Source organism: Phyllobates terribilis, unplaced genomic scaffold, assembly GCF_046119375.1.
Source record: "Phyllobates terribilis strain yellow unplaced genomic scaffold, ASM4611937v1 Scaffold_95__1_contigs__length_6072419, whole genome shotgun sequence".
Classification (NCBI taxonomy): Eukaryota; Metazoa; Chordata; class Amphibia; order Anura; family Dendrobatidae; genus Phyllobates; species Phyllobates terribilis.
Window position 1 is genome coordinate 5,803,216 of NW_027362855.1, and position 8,936 is coordinate 5,812,151.

General features: G+C 44.6%; 1 long non-coding RNA gene across 1 annotated transcript; it reads right to left on the reverse strand.

Annotated features, from left to right (window-relative positions):
- Window positions 1–453: 453 nt before the first annotated feature.
- Window positions 454–8,670, reverse strand: LOC141198535 (uncharacterized). Its single transcript, XR_012270482.1, has 4 exons — window positions 8,620–8,670; window positions 7,593–7,736; window positions 2,394–2,804; window positions 454–2,283 (listed from the first exon to the last, which is right to left on the reverse strand). It is a non-coding gene; the product is annotated as an uncharacterized lncRNA (long non-coding RNA).
- Between the last annotated feature and the right edge of the window lie 266 nt (window positions 8,671–8,936).

The window sequence follows — 8,936 nt, forward strand, 5'->3', positions numbered from 1 at the left end:
GTTGCTAGAGAGGCGTTCCAAACGAAAGCGTCGCATGTGGACCAGAGAGTGGCTGCAGAAGAGGTCCGATTTGTCCCACATGCAACTTGTAAGAGAGCTTCAGGAGAAGAATCCTCATGATTTCCGCAACTATCTGTGGATGTCAGAGGAATCCTTCATACATTTACTGGAAAGAATTACTCCACTTATTCAACGGAAGGATACAGCGATGCGTGCTGCCATCCCAGCAGATGAAAGATTGGCAAACAAGCTGCGATTCCTGGCCACCGGACGCTCACTGCAAGACTTGCATTTTTCTTCAGCCACTTCAAGGACCCTGCTCAGCGTTCTAATTCCGGAGACATGTAATGCGATTTTCCACAGTCTACGTAGCTACATGCAGTTTCCCAACACGGAGGAGGAATGGAAAAAGATTGCCTCCGATTTTGAGCAGCTTTGGCAGTTCCCTAACTGTGGTGGGGCTTTGGACGGGAAACATGTCCGGATCACTCAACCACCGAACAGCGGATCCTATTTCTTTAATTATAAGGGCTATTTCAGCATCATCCTGATGGCCCTTGTTAATGCCAATTACGAATTTATAAATGTAGATGTTGGCATGAACGGAAGGGTTTCCGATGGTGGTGTTTTAGAGCACACACTTTTTGGAGAGCGTTTGAACAACTGTGACCTTCACTAGCCTCCCAACTCTGAGACTAGAGGCAACCTTAATTTTGTTTTTGTCGGTGATGAGGCCTTCCCGCTTCATCCCAATCTTATCAAACTGTTCCCCCAAAAAAGTCTGACGGAGGAAAGAAGAATTTTCAATTACCGCTTGTCAAGGGCACGTCGGGTTGTAGAAAATGCCTTCGGTATCATGGCCAATCGCTTAGAGTTTTCCACACGCCTATTAACATGAAGCTTGAATCAATAGACTCAGTTGTTTTGGCTTGTTGCGTGCTTCACAACTTCCTTCGCCGGCGCGATGCATTGGCATACTGTCCACCTGGCTTCGTGGACTCTGTGGGCCTTAACAAATGGGGAAGTGCAGCTCGGTGAATGGCGCGCAAACGATCCCGCAATTGCAGGCCTTCAACCATTGGGACCCGGCAGAAACACCCACGATGCGAAGACCTACCGAGACAACTACAGCCAATATTTTAACGGTCCTGGTGCTGTTACTTGGCAGCATCAGAACTTATAGTGGGATACTACTCACATTACACTACTTTCATTTTTGTACTGATTTGTTTAATAAACTGTGTGTTTTACTTTGCAAAAGCTTTGTTTCTCATTCTTTCAGTAGTAAGGGCCCATATATACATATGTGTACTCCTATGTATACAGATACATCCATATACACATACATTTTCAGAGACACACAAATCTACACACATATATGCGTACACATATACAGATACCTACATATACACATACATAGTCACAGATATACAAGTATGCATACCTATCTAAAAACATAGATATATATCCATACATAAAACCACCAACACACCAGTCTTCCCGTGTCTGACCGGGAGATACTCTGAATTCAGGGCGCTTCCTTCGCGCACGCAGTAGCGTCCTCTAATAAGTGCGTCCCTGTGGGCGACGTTGATGCGTCATGGGCGGGGTTTACGACGTTGATGTGGCCTAGCTTGTCAGGAGAGGCGGCAACATGGAGGTCAGGAGACGGGCAACACCATGGAGAGATGCAGAGGTGCGCTACCTGGTTGCAGAGGTGGATGCCAGAGATTATGAGAGCTGTGAGCACCCAGGACATCCTTTCGGCGTAGATCCTCTGGCTGTCATCCAGCTTCCGAAGTCTATCAGCAGCGAAGTTTGCAAAGCTGTCCATGCTGGTGTTGGTCTGCTGCATTAAAATTTGCTTTGCCGAAGAGATGAGATCTGTTGATGACGACAAGGTGGCCTTTCTTTTACGCAAATTTATTAGTCGCCGAGGTACAGTCTTCGACCCCTCAGTAGCCTCAGCCAGGCTAGGTTCACTACCCGGGATGTCGTCACTTCTTGTGGTCGCCAGACCTTGCTGATGTTGCTGCGGGAAAAGAAAATTAATGTTAAAGCTAAACTCAAAAATTATTTTACAACATCAAGCACCACACCACAGAAATGTGTTGCCATTGGATATATCATGACCAGCATGGGTAAACGTGCACTGGAAACAAATGTGAAGGGAGGAACTAGCAGTACAGGATATGAAATGACATTCAACGGTATGAGAACTGAGTGGGGCGAAAATAGTAAAGGAGTGTACTTATCTGAACTGGAAAGGATAACTTTTGTAAACTGCAGAATTAAGCAGGTAAAACCTTAGTTAATATATTCTATTCAACTATGGCATGTACATACAAAGTTTAAATGCTATTTACAGGGAAGCAAGCAAAGAAGGTACTTACATCTCCAACAGGGGTGTCAGTCGGGATCTCAGGGTCTTGTTCCAGGGTCAGCCGCATCGAAGATACCATTGTGTGAGGTAGCTCCTGGTCACGGGTGAAGCCAAGCAAGTCATAGTACCATAACGAGGGCACATAAACCTCATCTGTGCCGGCACCAGACTTCTTTGACTTCTCCACCTAGTTGAGCTCTTTTTTATAGACGATGCGTAGACCCTGGATCTTTTTTCGAACAACACTCTCATCCACCTTCCCGCAGGGATTATGCTGCTTAAAGAGAGCAACCAGTTTCTGATATGCCTCCCCTTTTTTATTTCGATTGCTGTACTCGGCCGATTTAATCTGCCAAAGGCAGGGCAGGGACCGATACATCGCAATCAGTTCACGGACAAATTCCTCGCTATTGTAAGACATCTGAAATAAAGAATAGCATACAGTGAGCATACATGGAACATTTTAAAAAAAGCAAAAAATACCGTTTGTTAGATGTGTGCACACTAGACCCCCTAAAATGGCTGCCCATGCAAAAGCATATTTACACAGATAGAAGCCAAGCCCTCCCTCCCTCCAGAGCAATGATAGCAGATAATTAGTAGGTGTCCTATAAATTAAGTAAAAATGGAAACGCATTTGAGACTCCAAACGATACCTACTGTACACAGAGATAATCTGAAAATCCTAGAGACCTTCAGCACCACATGGGCACTGAAAATCAACCGGAAGAAAACTAATACCATGGTGTTCCAAAAAAGAAAGCAGAAACCAGCAGACCCCCCCCCCCCTTCAGCTGTCTACTTACGGAAACCAACAAGTACACCTACCTGGGCCTTGAACTCGGCCAATCAGGGAGCTTTAAGCTAGCCATACAGTTGCTGAAAAACAAGGCGTGCAAAGCCTTCTATGCCATTAGAGGACGTCCTTACCATCTTAAGGCACCTGTAACCATCTGGCTAAAAATCTTTGATACGATCATTGCCCCAATCCTTCTGAATGGCAGTGAAGTCTAGGGTCCAGTCTCATACCCAAACTGATCCAAGTGGGACGTTGGACCAACAGAAATATTCCACCTAGAGATCTGCAAACTGCTCCTCCAAGTCCATCAGAGCACATCAAACAGCGCCTGCCGAGCAGAGCTGGGCATATTCCCATTACACCTTGTGACCCAGAAGAAGGCAATATCATTCAAGGTTCATCTATAAAGTAGTAGTCCCAGCAACCACCATCACAAAGCCTCACTACATCAGGAAGCCCCAGGAGAACGAACCCCCAACACAAATCATCCCAAACCAGCCTGACCAAGCCACCAACCTACATGGCCTGACAAAAGGTTAAATCCGGAAGATGGTACACAAAGGCAAAGAGGAATATATCAGTGTCTGGAGGAACGACATAAACAAATCACAGGAACTGACGATATACCAGAACCTACAGAAGGGATACAAACTGGCCCCATAGCTAGAGAAACTAGCAAACCCCAAAGAGCGACAGATCTTGATCCAGTACAGACTGAGCACCCACAGTCTATTCAACGAATCCGGGAGGCACTGACAGAACTACATGCCAGAAGAGCGCAGACTCTGCCAGCAGTGCCCCCAGGAGATCGTGGAGAATGAGGTCCACTTCTTGCTGAGGTGCCCCAAATACTCAGCAGTGAGGGACACTCACTTCAGGACACTGTCTGATCTCCTCCCAGACTTCACCTCCATTGAGGAGGAAGAGAAAATGCCTATACTGCTGGGGAAGAGGAAAGTGCAGCGGCCACAGCAGTGCAATATGTCAGTGCCTGCCACAAACTTGGGAACCCCCTATAGTTCCAGTGACAGATGACTGACCTGAGTGGAGGTTGGCTTTGTGCAGGATAGTTAGGGTTTTTATTGGTAACATTTTGGGGTACATAACATTTTTGGTCGCTTTCAGTGTAAGGAGGGATCACATTCTTGTGTTCTACGCTGAGCACTTAAGTTGGTGTTTCCGTGTAAATCCCGCAAAAATGCGATATAAACTAAATCCCCCACGGAACCACTCACTGTAATGAGGCAGATGGAGACACTTTGGACTCATCTGTTTCATGGTATCCGTCTTTTGACGTGCACAGAACTGTGGTTGACCACATGTGTGCGCTAAAAAGACACTTAAAATGATAAGACGTTGCCGAAACAGAGACCAGACTGAGTCTAAAGTGACTCCATCTGCCTTATAAGTGTGTAGCTCTGTCGGGCGTTCTATCTGAATCACATTTTTTGGGGGGATTTGCCCTTCATAACCTTGGACGTACAGTACAGACCAAAAGTTTGGACACACCTTCTCATTTAAAGATTTTTCTGTATTTTCATGACTATGAAAATTGTACATTCACACTGAAGGCATCAAAACTATGAATTAACACATGTAGAATTATATACTTAACAAAAAAGTGTGAAACAACTGAAAATATGTCTTATATTCTAGGTTCTTCAAAGTAGCCACCTTTTGCTTTGATGACTGCTTTGCACACTCTTGGCATTCTCTTGATGAGTTTCAAGAGGTAGTCACCGGAAATGGTTTTCACTTCACAGGAGTGCCCTGTCAGGTTTAATAAGTGGGATTTCTTGCCTTATAAATGGGGTTGGGACCATCAGTTGTGTTGTGCAGAAGTCAGGTGGATACACAGCTGATAGTCCTACTGAATAGACTGTTAGAATTTGTATTATGGCAAGAAAAGAGCAGCTAAGAAAAGGAAAATGAGTGGCCATCATTACTTTAAGAAATGAAGGTCAGTCAGTCCGAAAAATTGGGCAAACTTTGAAAGTGTCCCCAAGTGCAGTTGCAAAAACCATCAAGCACTACAAAGAAACTGGCTCACATGAGGACCGCCCCAGGAAAGGAAGACCAAGAGTCACCTCTGCTTCTGAGGATAAATTTATCCGAGTCACCAGCCTCAGAAATCGCAAGTTAACAGCAGCTCAGATTAGAGCCCAGCTCAATGCCACACAGAGTTCTAGCAGCAGACAGATCTCTACAACAACTGTTAAGAGGAGACTTTGTGCAGCAGGCCTTCATGGTAAAATAGCTGCTAGGAAACCACTGCTAAGGACAGGCAACAAGCAGAAGAGACTTGTTTGGGCTAAAGAACACAAGGAATTGACATTAGACCAGTGGAAATCTGTGCTTTGGTCTGATGAGTCCAAATTTGAGAGCTTTGGTTCCAACCACCATGTCTTTGTGCAACGCAGAAAAGGTGAACGCATGGACTCTACATGGCTGGTTCCCACTGTGAAGAATGGCGGAGGAGGTGTGATGGTGTGGGGGTGCTTTGCTCGTTACACTGTTGTGGATTTATTCAAAATTGAAGGCATACTAAACCAGCATGGCTACCACAGCATCTTGCAGCGGCATGCTATTCCATCCGGTTTGCGTTTAGTTGGACCATCAATTATTTTTCAACAGGACAATGACACCAAACACACCTCCAGGCTGTGTAAGGGCTATTTGACCAAGGAGGAGAGTGATGGGGTGCTACACCAGATGACCTGGCCTCCACAGTCACCAGACCTGAACCCAATCGAGATGGTTTGGGGAGAGCTGGACTGCAGAGTGAAGGCAAAAGGGCCAACAAGTGCTAAGCATCTCTGGGAACTCCTTCAAGATTGTTGGAAGACCATTTCTGGTGACTACCTCTTGAAGCTCATCAAGACAATGCCAAGAGTGTGCAAAGCAGTCATCAAAGCAAAAGGTGGCTACTTTGAAGAACCTAGAATATAAGACATATTTTCAGTTGTTTCACACTTTTTTGTTAAGTATATAATTCCACATGTGTTAATTCATAGTTTTGATGCCTTCAGTGTGAATGTACAATTTTCATAGTCATGAAAATGCAGAAAAATCTTTAAATGAGAAGGTGTGTCCAAACTTTTGGTCTGTACTGTATCCATAAGTCATGGAAGGGAAGGCTATGTCCTGAAGATTCTGCACGCACAGGAGTTGTGTGCGCGCGATCGCCACCGGGTGTTCATCTGACATAACAGTTGACACCCGGTTCTCACTGCTAGGAGCGGTCTCTGACACTTTAACCCCCTAAATGCTGCAATTAATATTGATCACATCATTTAGAAGGCAGGGAGAGGTAGGGTGCTCTCTCTCCCCTCCGATCCGCGCTCCTGCAAAGTCATTGCGAGGGCCCGATCGTTGCCATGGTGACCTGAGGTCGTCATGACAACATCTGGGTCAACATCCAGGCTATGGCAAGCCCCTTAGACCATGCTCAGATTATGGTCTAAGAGGCTTGTGTCAGTGCACCACTGCACCACTGACAGATAAAGCACTGTAATGCTCGGGCATGCTTTATAACAGAGATCAAAGTGAAAGTCCACTTGACGGACTAAGTAGAAAGATTTTTAAAAAAAATTTAAAACTTGTAAAAATATTTAAAAAAATAAAAAAAAAATCGTGAAATAATAATTAAAAATTACATTAAACCAATAAATAAGTATTTTTATGTAAAAAAACAAACAAAAAAAGTACACATATTTGGTATTGCCACGACCCGACCTATAAAACTGTCAAACTAGTTAACCCCTTTAGTGAACACAATAAAAAAAATATTTTAAAAAAGAGGCAAAAACTATGCTTTTTTATCATACTGCCGTACAAAAAGTGGAATAAGACAATCAAAAAGACGAATGTAAATAAAAATGGTATAGCTGAAAATGCCATTTTGTCCGGCAAAAAGCAAGTTGCCAAACAGCTTCATCAGAAAAGACATAAAAAAGTTAGAGCTCTCAGAATAGAGTGATGCAAAAATTATTATTTTTTCTATAAAATAGTGTTTATTGTGGAGGTTCAATGTGCTTACCACACATCAAGATAAATTCCTTGAGGGGTCTAGTTACAAAATAAAGTCACTGATAGGGTTTCTTCACTGTTTAGGCACATCAGGGGCTTTCCAAACGTGACATGGCGTCCGCTCTCGATTCCAGCCATTTTTGAGTTCAAAAAATCAAACGGAGCTCTTTACCTTCCGAGCCCTGCCATGTGCCCATACAGTAGTCTTCTCCCACCTATGGGGTATCGGCAGGGCCAGCATCAGCACTTGGGCAAGCGGGGGTGCTCACTCACCGTCAGGGACCATGGTACGCTATGGGGCCAGTGAGTCGGAGGAGCATGGTGCCAGCGTTCGCGAGTGAACCCCCATGCTTTGCTCAGGGCCCTGGCACTTATGCTTACCTCATCTCAATCCTCTGCAGCTCCGGTGTCTTCCATGTCTTCTGACACTCTGATGTGTCAGGGGCAGAGGGCACAATGACGTCAGTACACCGCGCCTTCTGCTCTGACAGTGCAGAGAGCCAAAAAACGCTGAGGAGTCCCGACCTGCCACGAGCAATGAAAGGTATTTATTTATTTTTTTAAAATGTATGGAGCATTATATGGAGCCCATTCTCTATGGAGCATTCTATGGGATCCAATCTCTATGGCGCATTATATGGGACCCATTCTCTATGAAGCATTATATGGGACCCATTCTCTATGGAGCATTGTATGGGGCCCATTCTCTATGGAGCATTATATGGGGCCCATTCTCTATGGAGCATTATATGAGGCCCATACTGTTTGGAGTTTTATATGGGGCCCATTCTATATAGAACATTATATGGGGCCCATTCTCTATGTAGCATTATATGGGGCCCATTCTCTATGGAGCATTATATGAGGCCCATACTGTTTGGAGTTTTATATGGGGCCCATTCTATATGGAACATTATATGGGGCCCATTCTCTATGGAGCATTATATGGGGCCCATTCTCTATGCAGCATTATATGGGAACCATTCTCTATGGAGCATTATATGGGACCCATTCTCTATGGAGCATTATATGGGGCACATTCTCTATGGAGCATTATATGAGGCCCATTCTCTATGGAGCATTATATGGGACCCATTCTCTATGGAGCATTATATGGGGCCCATTCTCTATGGAGCATTATATGGGGCCCAGAGGCATAGCTAAGGGTTGGTTTCAGGGGGGCAAAACTTCTGAGTGGGCCCCTAACTATGTAACCCTGATTACAAATATGGTGGTGCACCGTAATAGTGGAAGTAGGAGAACTTCAGCAGATGACTGCGCTGTTGCTAAAAGAAATCTTTCTACAATGATTAACGCTGATATTAGCACCATACTGTGATGACCATATAGTAGAAGATACCAGTATTGCAGAGCATGTAAGAGATTACAGTACAAGTATATATAGTACCTTACAGGTGACGTTCTTTCTGCTGGAGTCATTCACTTTTCCCATCTTTCTACCTGTCCCAGACCGATATGACGACTTTTCCAGCCACAACTCATCTGCAGAGATCACAACAAAGACACATTAGGCTTCTAACATTTACAGCACCATCCCCATCTATTCCCAACTTGCACAAACCCCTCATCCTGCTGATACCCCAATGCTGAGCTGCTGCAGTATGTGTCCCTATTACTGATCCTCTTACTATCCCAAATAATAATGCCCACCACTGTGCCCCCTCATAATAATGCTAACACTGTGCCTCTTACAAAGTAAAATCC